Source organism: Castor canadensis, chromosome 1 (assembly GCF_047511655.1).
Source record: "Castor canadensis chromosome 1, mCasCan1.hap1v2, whole genome shotgun sequence".
Taxonomy (NCBI): Eukaryota; Metazoa; Chordata; class Mammalia; order Rodentia; family Castoridae; genus Castor; species Castor canadensis.
Window position 1 is genome coordinate 183643388 of NC_133386.1, and position 22074 is coordinate 183665461.

Here is a 22074-nt window from a genome sequence, read left to right on the forward strand (position 1 = left end):
GCATGCATGACATGTGAGTGGTGAAGCTAAGATTGGACTTCAAACTGTAATGCTCACCCTTTGAATCATTTAGACCAATTCTGAGGTAGGGAAAAGGCAGCTCACCCAAGTCCTTGTTTTTTTCCTCATTTTGTCTACAGGTTTGTGAACTTGGAACTCTCCAACACACTAAAAGACAGGATACTTGCCCTTCTGGGAGTCATTACCTCTGTATTCAAAATTATTCCACCGGATCATCTGATATGATTGTATTATTTCCCCTAACGTATTTTAGAAAAGTACCCTAAGTCCACATGGTAACTTTCTCAACATAAGGATTCAGGTATGACGTGTGCACCAGTATAAGAGTGTTGGCATTCTGAGTAAGAAATGTCAGGAGATGCCAACAACTGTAGAGCTTTCTAAAATTCAATTCTTCTGGCCAGGTAGCTGGGAAACAGTGGCAATTTCTGAGTGATATGAGCAGAGGGAGTCAGAGGAAGATTTTTTTAACCTCAGTAAGAAGCATAGATTGGGGAACAAAGATAGCAGACACCTGGGGATACATGGATCATCTCATAGCCTACAGTATTCCTCACATGGGATGGTCTGCCTGAAGATGGTGACTGCAGGAAGACAGAGGAAGGACCTGACGAAATCCATAGGCTGTGGTCTTGTGTAAATCTGAGAGTTGGAGGAGAGGCAACTCTCCTGACTACTGACTTCAGGTGTCAAGTGTGAGGGATGGAGAGATGATAGTGCGGCTATGAGACCCAGTGTGAGATTTATCAGGTCACCTCGGCTGGGAGATAATGACAAAGACCACACATCTCAGTCTTATTAGCTTCATCTTGACTCCTGTCCAAACCTGTGCCATGGGATGAAAGAGGATATTAGACCCCTGAGTCTCACGGTCTGCTCCTGGGCCCCTGTGGCTTCTTAGTCACTGATGATCCAGAGAAGGTGAAACTTACACATTGCTAATAACTTGAATTTTTTCATAATACTCTTCCTAATCTCAAGGAGGAAATGAAAGGATTTGGAAAAATTATTTTGCTTTTGTTTTTGTACTGTGGTTTGAACTCAGAGCCTTGGGCTTAGGTGCTCTATCGTTTGAACCACACCACTAGCCCTTTTGCCTTTAGTCATTTCTTGTTAGGTAAGCACTCTTACCTCTTGAGCCACTCTGCTAGCCCATAGTCATTTCCTGTTTATGCTTGGTCTGGCCTGGACTGCAATTGTCCCTTTCTCTGCCTTCTGTATAGGTAGTGTTATAGGGGTGACCCACCAAGCCTGGCTTCAGAATTTGGAAACGTTTTATAATGGCCAGGAGTCTCAGTGCCACTTCTCTAAGGCACTGGAGTGGCTGTCCTTCTTCTCCTCTGAAGTGTGGTGATTTTCTTCATCTCTTATTCCAGATACTGAGGTTTCAGCCTCGGTTTAACCACTTCCTAGCTATGTTTCTTTAGAAAAGATTCTACATGAATTTTCCTCACTTGTCAATTAGTTACTTACTTCAAAGAGATAAGGAAGAATTAAGAAGGGACGACTGCGTTTACCATATTCTAGTACAGAGAGGATCCTGAATGGAGGGCATCAGTATCTGTGGTTGTTTTGGTTGTGGAAATGACAATGAAAGTAGTGAACATTAGGCAAGCACATGTTCTAGATTTTTTTCTGGCTACCTGACTCTTCTATAGCTTTGTGGATCTATTTGGATGCCTCATTTGTTTCTATTCCTCTGCTTGAATAAGTGAGCCCCCACCCTGCTTCCTCTCTTTCATTTAGTTGCTCTTTCTTGGTGACCCCCATTTAACCCAAGAATTCCCATGTTTTTTCTCCATTTTTAACCAGGCACCTTATTGAGTGTTCTTTCAGCAGACTTTCACGTTGTATGTTTCCTCAGATTTTTGCTATGAGAGAAATTGGAGCACATTAAATATATTTTTTAATTTGGAAGCACAAGAAGAAGAAGAAAAATTTAAGGAAATAAGAGACACTTCAAAGTTTTTTTTCAGTGCTGGATGGAACCTAGGGCCTTGCACATGTTAGGCAAATGCTCTAACTCTAAGCTATATTCCCAGCCTCAAAATAATTTTAAAAACAGATAATCTTGAATGTTTTCTCTCCCATGTGTCACTAATGTTCTCTCTAATCATATGAAGTTGAAGGCTTTATGGCACCCTTCTTTTTATTTTCCTATGTCTTAAATTGTCTAGGTTCTTGGTAGATGCTTCATAAAACTTTGTTTCAAATAATCATATTAAAAAAATCCTCATCTCTACTGACAAAAGTAGAGATAAAAACAAGCAACATGGTGAATTCCCATATATTGTAGTTTAACTATTGTTTGGCAGTGAGTATATCCTGAACAACTTCTAGTAGTCCATGTAGCTCTCAGATATCAAAAGTTCTCAAAATGATTAAAAATGCATGAAGCTATGATATTGGACAAAAATTGAGGGCCTGATAGAATTAAGAAGCTTAGATATCATTCATAAAAATACCGAAGATTCTTTTCAGAAAGGGAGAAGTTTCAATGAGATTGTCATTTCTGGGGGATAAATGGGGAGAAGAAAGGATTCAGGAGCAGAATGACACTTGGAAATCTCTAACAAAACCATCATAAGAAAACACTGAGAATAGGAGAAATGTTGGTTATGAATACAAATCATAACTAATACAAAAATAGTGATTGTTTTGAGTATGGTATATTGAAGTAAGATATTACAAACAATAACCAGAATAAGATGTTCTAGTTGTAGTGCTAGGAGGCTTGGTTAATCACAACTTCTGAGAGTCTCAGTTTTCTCACGCACTTGTGTTTTGGAATCATGGAGTTTGTGAGATTGACTTACTATTGTCTCACATAGAGTGGGCTCACATAGAGCACCAAATGAAACACGTGTACTATATGAATGAATGAATCAACAAATCAGTTAGATAATATGTGTTCTTCTAACCATTCCAAAAGTCTCAAAAGGCAAGAGATTATGGAGAAAGGCTTTTTTTTTTCCTTTTGGTAATACTGGGGTTTGAATTCAGGGCCTTGTGCTTGTTAGGAAGGTGCCGTACCACTTCAGACATGCCCTTACCCCCTTTCTCTGAAGTTATTTTTCAAATTGAGTCTTGTGTCTTGCAAGCCCAGGCTGGCCTGTACCATGACTCTCTTATTTATGCTTTCTGTGTAATTGGGATGACAGGTGTGTGCCACTGTGCCCATCCATTGTTAAGATGGATATTTCATAAGCTTTTTGCCTGGGCTAACCTTGAACCATGATCCTATTTGATCCCTTTTATTTCATTTTTTTGCCTTATGCTCTGGCATTCTTATGCTAAGAATTAATGCATTATATTGAATAAGAGTGGGGAGAGTGAACACCCTTGTCTCATTCCTGACTTTTGAGGAAATGGTTTCAATTTTTCTTCATTTAGGATGATGTTAGATATAGATTTATCATATTTTTTTTTATTATGTTGAGGTATGTTCTTTCTATTGTTATTTTCTTCAGAGCTTTTATGCTAAAAGGATGTTGAATTTTGCCAAAGGCTTTTTCTGCATACATTATGGTGATCATGTGATTTTTGATCTTGCTTCTGTTTATGTGACATATTATGTTTATTGTTTTGCATCTGTTGAATGAGCCTTGCGTCCCTGAAATGAAACCAATTTGATTATGGTACATGCTGTTTTTAATGTGTTGTTCAATTTGGTTTGCAAATATTTTATTACGAAGTTTTGTGTCTGTTCATTTAAGGAAATTGGTCTATAATTTTTTTGTGTCTTTATTGAGTTTTAATATCAGGGTAATACTGGCTTTGTAGAATAAGTTTGATAGTATTTCTTTTTTTTTTCTTTTTCTTTTATTATTCATATGTGCATACAAGGCTTGGTTCATTTCTCCCCCCTGCCCCCACCCTCTCCCTTACCACCCAGTCCGCCCACTCCCTCTCCCCCCCACCCCCTCAATACCCAGCAGAAACTATTTTGCCCTTATTTCTAATTTTGTTGTAGAGAGAGTATAAGCAATAACAGGAAGGAACAAGGGTTTTTGCTGGTTGAGATAAGGATAGCTATACAGGGCATTGACTCACATTGATTTCCTGTGCGTGGGTGTTACCTTCTAGGTTCTTTTTGATCTAACCTTTTCTCTAGTACCTGTTCCTGTTTTCCTATTGGCCTCAGTTGCTTTAAGGTATCTGCTTTAGTTTCTCTGCGTTAAGGGCAATAAATGCTAGCTAATTTTTTAGGTGTCTTACCTATCCTCACCCCTCCCTTGTGTGCTCTTGCTTTTATCATGTGCTCATAGTCTAATCCCATTGTTGTGTTTGCCCTTGATCTAATGTCCACATATGTGGGAGAACATACGATTTTTGGTCTTTTGTCCCAGGCTAACCTCACTCAGAATGATGTTCTCCAATTCCATCCTTACCTTTATATTTTATGGAATAGTTTGAGGCATATTAGTGTTCTTTAAAGGTCTGGAAGAGTTTGGCAGTAAATCCATTTGGTCTTGGGTTCTTCTTTTTAGGAGACTCTTTATTACTGTTTCATTGCTGTGTGAATTTTCCTCTTTTGTGTAGAATTTAATTAAATCTCTTCTGCAGTGCTCACCATGTCATGAATCCCCATAGTTTTAGTTTATCATGGAAGGGTTTTATTTCCTCTTCAATTATCAAGGATAGCTTTGGTGGATGCAGTAATATAGGTTGGTAGCTATTTTCTTTTAGGGCTTTAATATGTTATTTCATGTTTTCCTGGATTTTAGAGTTTCCATTGATAAATCTGCTGTTATTCTGATGAGTTTGCCTTTATATTTGATTTGGTGCTTCTCTCTTGCAGCTTTCAATGTTCTTTCCTTGTTCCATGTCCTTAATGTCTTAGTTAAAATATATTGTAGAGAGGTTCTTTTCTGGAGTTGTCTGTTTGGAGTTCTAAAAGCTTGCTGTACCTGGATGATCATCTCTTTCTCAAGATGTGTGAAATTTTCTGCTATTTATTTTATTGAATTTGTTTTCTGTGCTTTTGCTTGCACCTCTTATCCTTCTTTTATGGCCATGGTTTTTAGGTTTGATCTTTTAATGGTATCCTAGAGGTCTTGTATGTTCCATTTGTGCTTTCTCATTTTTCTGTATCATTGTTTGAATGTTCTAATTCATTTATCTTATTATTTTAAAAATTGTATCATTTTTACATTTACTCACATGTGTATACATTGTTCGGGCCACCTCCTCCCAAACCCCCAAACCCACTTCTGGGGTAATTCATCTATCTTATCTTCAAGTTGTGACATTCTGTCTCCTACTTGATCCAATCTATTGGCAAGGGTTTCAACCGGGTTTTACAATTGATTTATTGATCTTTCTGTTTTTTTGGTGGTACTGAGGTTAAAGCCTAGGACTTCATGTTCTAGTTCTGGTGTAAGTTTCAGGAAACCATCCTCAAGTTGTAGACTCAAGAGTGCAGTCCACAGCAATAAACTCCTCTAGCTTTGTTTGCTTTTGAATAAAAGTGTGAGGGAAAGCCAGTTGTTATCTCAGATTTCTCCAAAATTAAAAAAAGTACATTGTAGATATACTGCATTTCATCTTTTTTTTTTCCCCCAAATCTTCCACGACTTGAAATAACTCAATGGTTATCTTGGACAAAATCTTATGACCCAGTTCTGTCAGACTTATTATCTGCTCATGTAAATCCATTGTTTGCATATCTGGTGCTCTGAGGGACTAGGAATTTTGAAGATGAAAAAAAAGAGGGACTATCAATTCAAAACCAGTGGTGACCAGGAGGACATCTAAGAGGAGAGAAAAAAGTTGACTAAGGAAGAGAATCCAGCTCAGGGGCAATGCTAGATAAGAGGCTGATTCTAGGGTCTTGAAAAGATTTACATATATCAAACTTCTTAGAGCTAAACAAGTCACCTGAAAAAGTTTAAACAGTAGGTGACCCAAAAGAGTGATCCAAAAAAAGTGGAGTCTGGGAGGAGACCACTACTCAAGGGTACCACTGCCAGGCTCAAGGTCTAGGTCATACTCAGGTGGTCCAAAATGGGAACAGCAAGAGAACTAAAAAAAGAGTTATGGGGAGGTGCTTTGGGGGGAGAGAGGTAAATAGAATGGATACTGGAGGCATCCAGGAAATAGTGTGAAGCTGGAACTGCAGGAGTAAAAGAAGAAGAGAAAACAGCCATTTTTGGTAACATGGTTGCACTTAACAGTCCTTTAAATCTCTGCATTCAATACTGAGTGTGAAAGGTTGTGATGCTCATTATCAACCTAAGCTTTTCAAAATCTTCAGAAACTCTCAGCTTAGATAATTTATTAGTCAAATATTTATGTCGCAGTTCTTCAATCTATTGAGAGGACACTGAAAGAGGCTGCATAGAAGGAAAAATTGTCTATGTAAAGGGAAACAGAGAACAAAACAATTAAGCAAACATTCTTCTCAGTAGTTGACAGAAGAATAGTAAATCAATTTGCTCATTCCAGAGTATGGTTCCCATGGTTACTAAGGAAATAGAAAACTCTCTTAATGTAATGTCTTACAGAGCATATTTTTTTTGTGTTTGGAATTTCTCAAAGGTCTCTACCAGAATTAACTGAAGCACATTTTGATAATTTCCCCAACTAGATTTTTGGCAATGTTTATTTTACCCTGGAGACAAGAAGCTCCAGGGGGACTTTGGTCTCCTGATCACAGTATGTAGTCCAATTTATTTTGACTAGTTTGGCATCTCAATATTGAAAAACAGTCCTTGGTCTTCTAATGAATGGGAAAGTTTTCTCAATTAAAAAAGCCAGAATATAAAAGTAATTGATTAGGTGCTTCCCATAGCTATTTTTCTGTCTCTAAATAGTTGATCCAAAGATTGGTCATGGGCTGATTGTCTGTGATTTATCTGCACCACCATAGGCTGTTCATTTTACAAAGTATCACAGGACCTAGGGAATTTTATTGTGTGGAAGGAAACAAGATTTCCTTTTTCATTGGCAATAACAACTTCAAAATCAAATCACTAGAACAGAATCCCAGTGTCATGGAATTAGCACTTACTTGTATCTCAGTCTTTAGATCAATAATAAGTTTTGTGACTTTGAGAAGTCACATAAACTCTCTGGTCCTTAGAGGCATAATCTGTAAATCAAAGAGGATAGGTTAATGGTCTCCACAGTCCTTTAACTCTAAAATTTCTTTGATTTCACCCAGTGCTTTAGGTGAGATGAACTGGTAGAGCTGATTAGGTTACCTTCGATGCAGATACAGGAACTATAACCCTTGGCATCCTCCTGAGTGGTGAGGTCTGGCAACAGAGGGAAAAAACTTTCCAGGACCTAAGGAGAACTTTCATGTTCAACTCTTTGTTCTAAGAGTGAGTATTATCCAAAAAATGCCCAATCCAGATGATTTCTCAGGTTGACTCAGGGTGGGTGAGAGGTTCCAAATTACTGTGTGATGGGGGATGAGCCACTTTACCTCCTTTAGGCTCAGTTTTTGACTCTGTAAAAAAGAGAGGTCTGGGTAGAGAGCATTCTAAGGTCTTTTCTATCCTTCACTCTGAGATTCCATGTAGTACAACTCTGGGGCTTAGAGTGAGTTGTGGGAAGAAGGTCTTTGTGCTATGTCTTTGAGGTCATAGCAATAGGACTTTCAGGCTCTCTCTCACTTATTATTTTGTCATTGTGATGTCTCTCCTTTGGACTTCATGTTAGAGGCTAATATTTTACCAAGTCAGTGTCTAGAATGTGCCCAGTCTTGTACATGCAATCCATAAATTTCCTTCTAATTCATGACCCTAATGTGAAGGTTTTATTTGGTGAAATGCTAGAAGGAAGAGGAGGTAATTTGTTACCAACTGTCTTTCTCTTAGGCAAGGGGAAAACAGAAGCAGAGAGAAATGTAAACATAGATGGGAAGTCCACGCTGGATGTGGTAGATCACCTCTGTAATCTAGCTACTCAGGAGGCAGAGGCAGGAAGATCATGATATTAACCCTCAGCAAAGTTAGTAAGACTCTGTATCAAAAGCAAAACAAAAACCAAAAGGGTTGGGGATATGGACCAAGTGATAAAGTATCACCCTAGCATGCATGAGACCCTGATTTCAATCCACTTGGCACAATTTTCTTTTAAATAAGAAATCTGAGCTAATAATAGGTACTATTTATTGAACATTTCCAATTTTCCAGATAACACCATTAGGTGCTTTGAATATTTTATCTTACATCTAACTCTTGCAACAACCATGTCTAATATAAATTGTTACTACATTAAAAAAAAAACCTCTTCATAATCATGCATGAGATGTGGGTGGTGGAGCTAAGACTGGGCTGCAAACTACAATGGTCACCCTTTGAGCCACTTTAGACCAATTCTGAGTTATGAGAAAGGCAGCTCAACTATATCTTTGCTTTGTTTTCCTCATTTGTTTAGGGATTTGTGAACTTGGAACTACCCAGAACACTAAAAGACAGGTCACTTGCCCTTCTGGGAGTCATCACTTCTGTACTCAAAATGATTTCACAGGATTATCTGATATGATTATATTGTTTCCCTTAATGTATTAAAAAAGTATCCTAAGTCCATTATCTCAACATAAGGACTCAGATATGGTGTGTACACAAGTGTGAGAGGGCTGGCATTCTAAATGAGAAATGGCAGGGGATGACAAAATATTACAGAGGTTTCTAAAATTCAAGTGGTGAAATTTAGTTCAGGTAGCAGGGAGACAGAGGTGATTTTTGAATGATCTGAGCAGAGAGAGATGGAGGAAGACTTTCTAAGTTTACTACGAAGCATAGATTAGGGGGTGTAGAGAGCAGACACCTGGGGACAGGTGGAGCATGTAATTCCCTACAGTAATCTTCACATGGATGTTCTGTCAGAAGATGGTGGCTGCAGGAAGACAGAGGAAGGACATAGGGATATCCATAGGTTGTGGAATTGTGCAAATTTAAGAGTTGGAAGAGAGGCACAATTAGAGCTGACTTCAGGGGTCAAGTGTGAGGGATGGAGAGATGATAGTGCGGCTATGAGACCCCATGTGAGAGTTTGTCAAGTCACCTTTTCTGGGAGATAATGACAAAGACAACAGCTCAGTCTCTTCAGCTTCAGCTTGACTCCTGTCCAAACCTCTGTCATGGGATGGAAGAGGAAAGGCCGATCTCTGAACCTCATAGTCTACTCAGGGACCCATGTGATCCAGAGGTGGTAGAACTCATACTTCCCAAATAACTTGGGGATTACTAATACTCCTACTATTCATAGAGAAGGAATAATAAAAGGATTTGGATAAGATTTGATTTGGCCAGGCATCTCAATGTCATTTGTCTAGGGTACTGGAGTGGCTAACGCCTTTCTCTTCTATCTAGGTGTGGGGACTCTCCTGTTTCTTTATTTTAGATAGGAAGATTTTCAACCTTGGCTCAAGCACTTACTAGCTTTGTGTCTTTGGGTAAGACACTAAATCTATTTGAATCTCACTTTTCTCACGTATCAATTAGCTACATTTGTCTAAGAGGTAAGAAGAATTAACTAAGGGATAACTAAGTGCTTACTACAGTCTAACAGAGTAGATCCTGGGTCAAGGGCAGTAGCTTCTGTGGTTGTTCTGGTTGTGGGGATGACAGCGAAAGTAGTGAACATGAGGTGAACACATGTCTAGATTCCTTTGCATCACCTGACTGTTCTGCAAGCTTGTAGGGCTGTTTGAATACCCCATTTGTTTCCATTTATCTGCTCCAATAAGTGAGCCCTTACCCTGCTTCCTCTCTTTCATTTGTTCTTTCTGGGTCATCCCAACCATTTCCATGTTTCTTTTTCAGTTTTGACCAGGCACCTTACTGTGTTTTCTTTCAGCAGACTTTCACTTTGTATACCTCTTCAGATATCTTTTCACTATGAGAGAAATTGTGGGTGCATTTAACTGATATTTCGGATGGAAGCACAAGTGGAAGAAAAAAAACTGGGGAATAAGGGCGCCTTCAAATTTATTTTTTTGGATAGAACTCAAGGCTTTGCACATGCTAAGGAAGTACTCTACCACTGAATTACATGTCCATCCTCAAAACAATATTAAATGCTGAGAAACTCATAAGTGTTTTCTCTTCCTAGTCTCATAAATGTTCCTTGTAACTATATGGAATTGCAAGCTTCCTAAGGGTGGGATCTCTTTTCATTCTCTTTTCCTATGGCCTGAGTTATGTAGGTATCTTGTAGATGCTTAATAAAACCTTTCCTTCAGATAGTGTATTTAAAGAAATTCCCATCTCCCCCTGACAACAAATTGCCATTAGGAGTGGGCAAAGACAGAAACAAGCAAGGGTGAATTTTCATAGATTACATTTTAATTGTTGTTCAATAGGGAATATATCCTGAACAACTTCCACTTATTCATATAGATCTAAGGCATCAAAGATTCTCAATGTTACTAAAAACTGATAAACCTGACAGATTGCATGAAAATTATAGGGCCTAATAGATTCAGAAACCTGTATTATTCATCAAAGAACACAACAAAGCTTCTCTTTAGAAAGGGAGATGATTCAATGAGATTAGAATTTCTATGTGATCATGGTGAAAGAAAAGGCTCAGGATGAGCCTGTCACTAGGAAGTCTCTACCCAAAGATCTTATAGAAAACATTGAAATGGGAGAAATAGTAATTAATATAAGGTTATCAATGAAGAAAATTGTGATTGTTTTTAGTACAGTTTATTTGAAATAACACATTATAAACAGTAACCAGCTTGAGGTGATCTGGTTCTAGTTCTGGGAGACTTAGTTAATTCACAAATTCTGTGAGTCTCAGTTTTCTTACTCACTTTTATTTTGGGGATCATGGAGTTTTTGTGAGGTTGCCTGAAAACTGTCCTGCATAGAGTTCCTTAGCACCAAATGAAACACATTTACAGTGTGAATGAATGAATCAACCAACAACCCAGTCAGAAAATATTCATGAAAAGTTTTTATCAACAGGCAGGTGCTAAATAAACATGATCATTTGGTGTCATGACTGTTTGCTTTACCACAGGACTTTTCTTGAAGATCCTTCTTCTGCAAAAGAATCTAGAGTCAGTACAAATAACGTGACTGAATTTATTTTCACTGGCCTTTTCCAGGATTCAGAGGTGCAGAGAGTGTGCTTTGTGTTGTTTCTTTGTGTGTACCTGGCCTAAGTGGTAGGCAATGGCCTCATCGTTGTGATGTTCAGCTTCAGTAAGAGTCTGTGTTCCCCCTGTGTACATTTCCTCAGTTACCTGTCCTTGGTAGAGATCTGTTACTTCTCTACTGTTGTCCCTAAACTCATCACTGACTTACTTGCCAAGATTAAAACCATCTCTCTGAAGGGCTGTCTGGCTTAGATCTTCTTCTACTTCTTTGCAGTTGCTGAGATCCTTTTGCTTGTGGTGATGGCCTATGACCACTATGTGGCCATCTGCAAGCCTCTTCATTACATGAACATAATGAATCATCAACTGTGTCATATGATGGTGCCTGGGTCCTGGATGAGGGGTTTTTTCACTCCATAATTCAAGTACTTATCACTATTCCCTTCCCCTTCTGTGGTCCCAATGTGATTGACCATTACTTAGGTGATCTCCATCCCTTATTCAAGCTTGTTTGCATTGACACCTTTGTGGAGGGGGTTATTGTGTGGTCAACAGTGGTTTAATCTCTATCTTCTCCCTCCTTATCTTGGTGTTCTCCTATATTGTCATCCTGGTCAACTTGAGGAAACATTCTGCTGAGGGAAGGCGTAAGGCCCTCTCTACCTGTGCCTCTCACATCTTGGTTGTCATCTTGTTTTTTTGTACCTGCTGCCTTTATCTATATGAGACCCTGTTCTACCTGCACTGGAGACAAACTTGTGGCTGTGTTCTACACAGTCATCACCCCCATCTTGAACCCCATCATTTACACACTAAGAAATGCAGAGGTGAAAATGTCATGGGGAAGTTGTGGGGCAAAAAGAACTGAGGAGTGGAAAGTGATAAAAAATGTATGTCTGATTTCTGTGAGTTTTTGAAATGGGTTTTGCTTTCAATGGGATTTCTAAGAATGACAGCAACAATTATAAGGATTTAATGTTATTACTGCTGTGATTCTTTTTAGTTATCAGGACCCCTTGGTATCCTGGTGTAATGTTCCAAGGACAGAGGTCAGTATTCTCACTGAGTCTTATGGAACTTATTGGCTTCATGATATCCAACCATGATATCATGGGTTTGGTAACTGGAAGGATCTGACCAAGTATACTGTAAATGAGAATATTCTGACTAATATATTATAGGTTAAAAATCATTTCTCTTTGTTTTTGAAAAATGACATTTTTGTTTATTCAGGATATCTATACAGGGAGTTTCATTATGATATTTTTTATGTATATATGCATTATATACTAAATTGGTTCATTCCCACAATTTTATCCTTTCTACCTTAGTTTCCTTCTTATGGTGATTTGAACAGGTTCAAAATTATACACTCTTGTGTAGAAAATACATCAACTGTATTCACTTTCTTTACTTCCTTCTTTTAGGAGGGTGAATATGGTGGAAATATTATGTATTCATAGCAAGAATGAGACTTGTGAAAACTATTTTAAGAAATGGGGGAGGGGAGATAAAGGAGAATATTGAGGGGGTGATTTGACTAAGATATGTTGTAAGCACTTTTGTAAATGTCGCTCTTCAACCTCAGTACAACAATGATATGATAAAAAATTAAAAAATCACTTCCTTGCTTTATTTCCTCCCTTTCTCATATTTGAATACAAGTATTAAGTGTACAATGATCAGATAAGGGTAATTGCTATACTATCATCTCATGCTTTAATCATTTTTCTGTGTTGGGAACATTTGAAATCCATTGCTCTATCTATTATGAAATATTCAAAGATGGAGACTAGAGGGAGGAAGCAGAAAGTGTGCTTCCTAAAGTAAAATCTTGGAGAGATGCTGGAGAACACTTTGCAGGAAAAACCACCAAGAAGAGGTAAACTCCAACACCACCACACCCCCAGCCCACACATAGCATCTCCACTCCACAGTAAATGGAGAAACCAGGAGGGCTCTCACGCCACCAGACACCAGCACCTAACCTGCTTGGGAGAAGCAGACCACCAGGTGAGCTAAGCAGCATGCAGTATTCCCACAAACAAACCTGGGCCAGATCAGCATAGTCCCCTGGACAGACAGATCCCCACCCAGGGAAAAAAACAAACTGAATAATAAACAATTACAATAAAAAAGACACATAGCAAAGAGGGTGAGGCACCCTGAGTGCAGAAGGGGGGGAGGGGCAATCCCTCACGGAACTGTAAATAAACAAGCTGGCCAGAGAAGGCAGGAGCGGCGGCACCCGCCCAGAAACCAGGAGTGGGAAAGCTTGGAAAAGTGGTGGTGGTAGGAAAACTCCACAGGATAGGGGGGAAGTGTCACTTCCCACGTGAACCATAAATAAACACGCTGGCCCAGAGAATGCGGGTGTAGCGCCACCTCTCCTAGGGTGCTTGGAAAGGGGAAAACTTGTAACGGCAGTGGTCACACCCAGGAGAACTCTTTTTTTTTATTGTTTTATTACCAGGAGAACTCTAAGTAAACAAAGCCTGCGGGGCTAGGTGAGTGTTAAGCTCACCTCTGAGATCTGCATAAATAAAGCCTCCAGCAACAGCTGGCTGACAGTAGTGGGCAGGTGAGCCACAGCCTCAGATAGACATTCACAGAACTGTCTCCAGACTCTTTTTTTTTTTCCCTTCCTTTGATGAGACAACAACCTCTCTACACCTGCAAGCTGAAAAACTTACTGAAACTGTATTGCATCTGACTTGGGACACTTTGTTGTGTTGTGTTTTAATTTTGTTTTTTTTCCTTTTGATGAGACAATGACAGAACTACTTCTGAGACACCATCTCCAGGATTGGAGGCTGAGGGACTAACACAAAAATTATTAAGACTGAAACTTTATTGCATTTGAACTTAGAGATTTTTAAAAAAAAATTATTTATTTATTTATTTAGTTTTTTATCTTCTCCTTGTCTCTTTAATGCTGGCTTAGCTTACTGCTGATTAGTACACTATCTCTCCATGTATATATCTTTGACATGTTTTTTTTTTTTTACTTGTTAGTTTATTTGTTTTTCCCTTTTTCTTTTCCTTTTTTGCTTTCCCTCTCCTCTCACCCTTCCATTCTAAATATCACCATTGTTATCATTACAAGCTAGAAAATACTTAATTGCACACAGTACAGGGACAGTAACAATACCAAGGGTAATGATGGGAAGACAGAAAAAACAGGGAAACTAGTTTCTCCACAGCATAAAATTAGTACAGGAACCAGAGGGAAATGAAGGAAACCAATGCTCAGATCCAGACTCCAACAAAACGAAGATCAACTATGCCAAAGAACTCAATGAAGCCCACAAGAATAATCTGAAAGATGAACTCCTCCAAGTAATCAATGAGAATTTTATAGAGATGATACTGGATGTGGTCAACCAAAATGTACAGGAAACACTCAAGAAATTCCAAGACAACAAAAAGAGAGAATTTGAGAAAGCATAAGAAGAAGTAAAAGAAACCATAGAAGCAAGGTATAAACACCAAAGTGAAACAAAGAACACAATTAATAAAGAGATAAATGAACTCAGGACAAAAACAGACAACATTAAAGAGGAAGGGACTCAGGATATGGAAAACATCAGAAAAAAGAACGAAACAGAATTGCAAAACAAAACAGAAACCAATCCAGCAGAATAGAACAAGCAGAAGACAGAATCTCAGAACTCAAAGATGAAATGGTAATTAAAGGAAAAACAGAAGAACTATTAATTCAACAACTCAAGACCAGTGAAAAGAAAATGCAAGAACTCAATGACTCCATCAAAAGACCAAACCTGAGAATCACAGGCATTGAAGAAGGAGAAGAGGTGCAAGCAAAGGGAATGCATAATATATTCAACAAAATAATTACAGAAAATTTCCCAAATCTTGAAAAATCTATGCCCATACAGACGCAAGAGGCCTCCAGAACACCAAACAGACCAGACCAAACTAGAACTACTCCACAGCATATTATCATTAAAACAACAAATACAGAGACTAGGGAAAGAATATTGAAGGCTGTAAGAGAGAAAAAACAAATAACATACAAAGGTAAACCCATCAAAATCACAGCAGACTTCTCAACAGAAACATTAAAAGCAAGAAGAGCATGGCGTGAGATCTTCCGGGCACTGAATGAAAATAACTTCCACCCCAGGATACTCTACCCAGCAAAACTATCATTCAAAATAGATGGAGCAATGAAAGTCTTCCATGATAAGCAGAAACTGAAACAATATGTGACCACAAAGCTACCACTACAGAAGATTCTTCAAGGGATTCTGCACACAGAAAGTGAAACCCAACATAACCATGAAAGGACAGACAGCACCAAACCACAGGAACAGAAAAAGCAAGAAAGTAGAGAGTAACCTCAATTTAGGTACACACAATCAAACCTTCAAACAACTAAGACAACTAAATGACAGGAATCACCACATACCTATCAGTACTAACACTTAATGTTAATGGACTTAATTCACCCATCAAAAGGCACTGCTTGACGAAATGGATTAAAAAGGAAGATCCAACAATTTGTTGCTTACAGGAGACCCATCTCACTGAAAGAAATAAGCATAGGCTTAGGATAAAAGGGTGGAAGAAGATTTATCAAGCTAATGGCCCCCCAAAACAGGCAGGAGTAGCAATGCTTACCTCTGACAAAGTAGATTTCAAACCTACATTGATCAAATGAGATAAAGAAGGACATTCCATACTAATAAAATGGGAAATAGACCAAAATGAAATAACAATTATCAACCTATATGCACCCAATGTCAACGCACCCAATTTCATCAAACATACCCTGAAGGACCTAAAAGCATATATTAACTCCAACACAGTGGTTGTGGGAGACTTTAACACCCCATTATCATCAATAGATAGGTCATCCAAACAAAAAATCAATAAAGAAATCCTAGATTTAAAATATACCATAGATAAAATGGACCTAGTTGATGTCCACAGAACATTTCATCCAACTTCTACACAATATACACTCTTCTCAGCAGCTCACAGAAATAGATCATATCCTAGGGCACAAAGCGAGCCTCAGCAAATATAAGAAAATAGAAATTATACCGTGCATACTATCTGATCACAATGCAATAAAACTAGAACTCAACAACAAAAGTAAAGACAAAAAACATGCAAACAGCTGGAAACTGAATAACTTAATGAACAATAACTTAATGAACAATGGGTCATTGTTGAAATAAAAGAGGAAATCAAAAAGTTCCTGGAAGTCAATGAAAATGAAAACACAACTTACCAGAACCTATGGGGCACAGCAAAGGCAATGCTGAGAGGAAAGTTTATAGCCATGAGTGCGTATATTAAACAGACTGAAAGATCCCAAATCAATGACTGAACGATGCATCTCAAACTCCTAGAAAAACAAGAACAAGCAAATCCCAAAACAAATAGAAGGAGAGAAATAATAAAAATAGGAGCTGAAATCAATGAAATAGAAACCAAAAAAACCATATAAAAATTAATGAAACAAAAAGTTGGTTCTTTGAAAAAATAAACAAGATCAACAGACCCCTGACAAACCTGACTAAAATGAGGAGAGAAAAAGCTGAAATTAGCAGAATCAAGAATGCAAAAAGGGAGATAACAACAAACACCATGGAAGTCCAGGAAATCATCAGAGACTACTTTGAGAACCTATATTCAAATAAACTCGAAAATCTTAAAGTAATGGACAGACTTCTAGATACATATGATCATCCAAAACTGAACCAAGAGGAAATTAATCACCTGAATAGACCTATAACACAAAATGAAATTGAAGGAGCAATCAAGAGTCTCCCCAAAAAGAAAAGTCCAGGACCTGATGGATTCTCTGCTGAATTCTATCAGACCTTTAAAGAAGAACTGATACCAACCTTCCTTAAACTGTTCCACGAAATAGAAAGGGAAGGAAAACTGCCTAACACATTTTATGAAGCCAGTATTAATTAAACTTATCCCAAAAGCAGGCAAAGATACCTCCAAAAAGGAGAACTATAGGCCAATCTCCTTAATGAACATTGATGCAAAAATCCTCAATAAAATAATGGCAAACCGAATTCAACAACACATCAAAAAGATCATTCACTACGACTAAGTAGGCTTCATCCCAGGAATGCAGGTGTGGTTCAACGTATAAAAATCAATGAACGTAATAAACCACATTAACAGAAGCAAAGACAAAAACCACTTGATCATCTCAATAGATGCAGAAAAAGCCTTTGATAAGATCCAACACCATTTCATGATAAAAGCTCTAAGAAAACTAGGAATAGAAGGAAAGTACCTCAACATCATAAAAGCTATATATGACAAACCTACAGCCAGCATTTTACTTAATGGAGAAAAATTAAAACCATTCCCTCTAAAATCAGGAATTAGACAAGGATGCCCACTATCTCCACTCCTATTCAACATAGTACTGGAATTCTTAGAGCAATTAGGCAAGAAGAAGGAATAAAAGGAATACAAATAGGTAAAGAAACTGTCAAAATATCCCTATGTGCAGATGACATGATCCTATACCTTAAAGACCCAAAAAACTCTACTCAAAAGCTTCTAGACACCATCAATAGCTATAGCAAGGTAGCAGGATATAAAATCAACATAGAAAAATCATTAGCATTTCTATACACTAATAATGAACAAACTGAGAAAGAATATATGAAAATAATTCCATTTACAATAGCCTCAAAAAATAAAAAATCAAATACCTAGGTGTAAACTTAACAAAGGATATGAACGACCTCTACAAGGAAAACTATACATTTCTGAAGAAAGAAATTGAGGAAGACTATAGAAAGTGGAGAGATCTCCCATGCTCATGTTGATTGCTACAATCAACATCGTAAAAATGTCTATACTCCCACAAGCAATCTACATATTTAATGCAATTCCCATCAAAATCCCAATGACAATCATCAAAGAGACTAATAAATCTACCATTAAATTTATATGGAAACACAAGAGGCCATGAATAGCCAAGGCAATACTCAGTCAAAAGAACAATGCTGGAGGTATCATGATACCCGACTTCAAACTATATTACAAAGCAATAACAATAAAAAACAGCATGGTACTGGCACAAAACCAGACATGAAGACCAGTGGAACAGAATAGAGTACCCGAATATGAAGCCACACAACTATAATCAGTTTGTCTTTGACAAAGGAGCTAAAAATATACGATGGAGAAATAGCAGCCTCTTCAACAAAAACTGCTGGGAAAACTGGTTAGCAGTCTGCAAAAAAGTGAAACTAGATCCATGTTATTCACCTTATACCAGTATTAACTCAAAATGGATCAAGGATCTTAATATCAGACCCCAAACTCTAAAGTTGGTACAGGAAAGAGTAGGAAATACTCTGGAATTAATAGGTATAGGCAAGAACTTTCTCAATGGAACCCCAGCAGCTCAGCAACTAAGAGATACCATAGATAAATGGGACTTCATAAAACTAAAAAGCTTCTGCTCAACAAAAGAAATGGTCTCTAAACTGAAGAGAACACCCACAGAGTGGGAGATAATATTTGCCAGCTACACATCAGACAAAGGACTGATAACCAGAATATATAGGGAACTTAAAAAACTAAATTCTCCCCAAATTAATGAGCCAATAAAGAAATAGGCTAGTGACCTGAACAGAACTTTCTCAAAAGAAGAAATTCAAATGGCCAAAAAACACATGAAAAATGTTCACCATCCCTAGCAATAAAGGAAATGCAAATTATAACCACACTAAGATTCCATATCACCCCTGTTAGAATAGCCATCATTAGGAACACCACTAACAACAGGTGTTGCTGAGGATGCAGGGAAAATGGAACCCTCTTACACTGCTGGTGGGAATGTAAACTAGTACAACCACTCTGGAAAAAAATTTGGAGGCTACTTAAAAATCTAAACATTGATCTACCATATGATCCAGCAATACCACTCTTGGTGATATACCCAAAAGAATGTGACACCGATTAAGAAGAGAAGCAGCAGCTGCTGGTGTATTCCAAAATGCTTTTTTTCCCTTCCTTCTGCTAGACGGTGAGGACAAGTTTCTCAGATATTTACAGTAAGTACTGCCAGAGCTCCTGGAAATAAGTCTCATAAAATTGCAGGGCTCTCCACACCACAGCCCGGGGTCCTGTGCTGTCTCCACTGCTGAGTCTCTGCTCTGATAGACTTTTTCTCCTGGACTGTGCCCTTCAGAGACTTGGCCAACCAATAATTCAAGAAATTAAATACTTAAGTCACATTCTCTGGAACTCAGCCGGCGCAGAGAATCTCCACTTCACGTTAAACGGAGAACTGAGGAGGGCCCCCGGGGCCGCCAGTGGCCGGCGCCCATATGGCTTGGGAAGACGCGGACCAGGTGAGCTTCGCGGTACCGCGGTAGCCCCACAGACAAGCCTGGGCCAGAGCAGCATAGCCCCCTGGACAGACTGACCTCCACCCAGGAAAAAAAGAGAAACTGAGTACTAAGCAATAAGAACAGTTAAGACACGCTGGAAAGAGGGTGGGGCGCCCTGAGCGCTGAAGATTGGGGGAAGGGAATCCTTCCTGGGACTGTAAATAAACAAGCCGGGCAGGCCGGAGAGGCTCTGGCGGGAGCGGGGAGCAGGGACGCTTGTGAGAGGAGGGAAGACCCACTTCCCACGTGAACTGTAAATAAACACGCAGGCCTGACAACGCGGGGCAGTGTCACCTTTCCCAGTGCTTGGAAAGGGGAAAGCCTGCAGCAGAGGCCCCCGCACAGGAGAACTCTGAGTAAACAAAGCCTGTGGGACCAGGTGAGTGCTAGCTCACCCCAGAGATCTGCATAAATAACCCCGCTAGCTACAGGCTGAGAGCAGCAGGCAGGCAAGCCACAGTTGCAGATACCACTCTCAGAACTGCCTCCAGATGCTTTTTTTTCTTTGTCTCCCTACCTTTGATGAGAGAACAACCGAATTACACCTGCAAGCCGAAAAGCTTACTGAAACTGTATTGCATTTGAACTGGGGACACTTGGTGGGGCTTTTTTTTTTTTTTTTCTTCTGTGTGTGTGTGAGTGTAGTTTTGTTCTACTTTATGCATCCCCTTTGATGAGACAACTACAGAACAACATCTGAGGCACCAACTCCAGGATTGGAGATTGAGACAGACATCCAAATTATTAAGACTGAAATTGCATTGCATATAAACTTGGAAGTTTTTTGGTTTTTTTTTTTTTTTAATTTTCTATTTTCCATTTTATTTTAATTCATTTTTATATATAGATATTACTTTCATATACTTATTTTTTATTTTTTTTATCTTTGATTTTCAATCCTCTCTCTGTCTCTCTATTGTCTGTTCAGCTTACTGTCGATTAGTACACTAACACTCCCTGTTTATACCTTTGAAACTCTCTTGTCTGATACCTTGTTCTGCTTTCTGCCTCCTGTCTGTATATTTGTTTTCCCCTTTTCTTTAACTTCTTGCTTTCCATCTCAGCTCACTCTTCCATTCTCAATATTACCATTGTTATTATTACAAGCTAGAAAATACTTAATTACACACAGTACAGGGACAGTAACAACACCAAGGACAATGACAGGAAGACAGAAAAAACAAGGAAACCAGTTTCCCCACAGCAAAAAATTAGTACAGGAACCAGAGGGGAATGAAGAGAACAGAAACTCAGATCCAGACTCCAACAAAATGAAGATAAACTATGCCAAAGGACCCAATGAAGCCCACAAGAATAATTTAAAAGAAGACATACTACAAGTACTCAATGAGAATTTTATAGAGATGATACTGGATAGGGTCAACCAAAATGTACAGGAGACACTCAAGAAATTCCAAGACAATAAAAATAGAGAATTTGAAAAAGCAAAAGAAGAAATAAAGGAAACCATAGAAGCACTGTATAAACACCAAAGTGAAACAGAGAACACAATGAATAAATGGATAAATGAACTCAGGACAAAAATAGACAACAATAAAGAAGAAAACAGCCAGGATATGGAAAACCTCAGAAAAAAGAACGAAACAGAACTGCAAAACAAAATGGAAGGCCAATCCAGCAGAATAGAACAAACAGAAGACAGAATCTCAGAACTTGAAGATGAAATGGTAATTAAAGGAAAAACCGAAGAACTATTAATTAAACAACTCAAGACCTGTGAAAAGAAAATGCAAGAACTCACTGACTCCATCAAAAGACCAAACTTGAGAATCATGGGCATCGAAGAAGGAGAAGAGGTGCAAGCGAAGGGAATGCGTAATATATTCAACAAAATAATAACGGAAAATTTCCCAAATCTAGAGAAAGATATTCCCATACAAATGCAAGAGGCCTCCAGGACACCAAACAGACCAGATCAAAATAGAACTACTCCATGACATATCATCATTAAAACAACAAGTTCAGAAACTAGGGAAAGAATATTGAAGGCTGTAAGAGAGAAAAAACAAGTAACATACAAAGGTAAACCCATCAAAATCACAGCAGACTTCTCAACAGAAACATTAAAAGCAAGAAGAGCGTGGGGTGAGATCTTCCGGGCACTGAATGAAAATAACTTCAACCCCAGGATACTCTACCCATCAAAGCTATCATTCAAAATAGATGGAGCAATAAAAGTCTTCCATGATAAGCAGAAACTAAAACAATATGTGACCACAAAGCCACCATTACAAAAGATTCTGCAAGGGATCCTGCACACAGAAAGTGACACCCAACTTAACCATGAAAAGGCAGGCAGCACCAAACCACAGGATAAGAAAAAGCAAACCAGTAGAGAGTAACATCAAGTTAGGTACACACAATCAAACCTTCAAACAACTAAGATAACTAAATGGCAGGAATCACCACATACCTATCAGTACTAACACTTAATGTTAATGGACTTAATTCACCCATCAAAAGACACCATTTGACAAAATGGATTAAAAAAGAAGATCCAATAATTTGTTGCTTACAGGAGACTCATCTCACCGACCGAAATAAGCATATGCTTAGGAT

At 38.4% G+C, this 22074-nt stretch overlaps 1 pseudogene; it reads left to right on the forward strand.

Moving 5' to 3' along the window:
* The first annotated feature begins 10969 nt into the window (after positions 1 to 10969).
* Positions 10970 to 12068, forward strand: LOC141411835 (olfactory receptor 4B13-like; annotated as a pseudogene).
* Positions 12069 to 22074: the final 10006 nt, after the last annotated feature.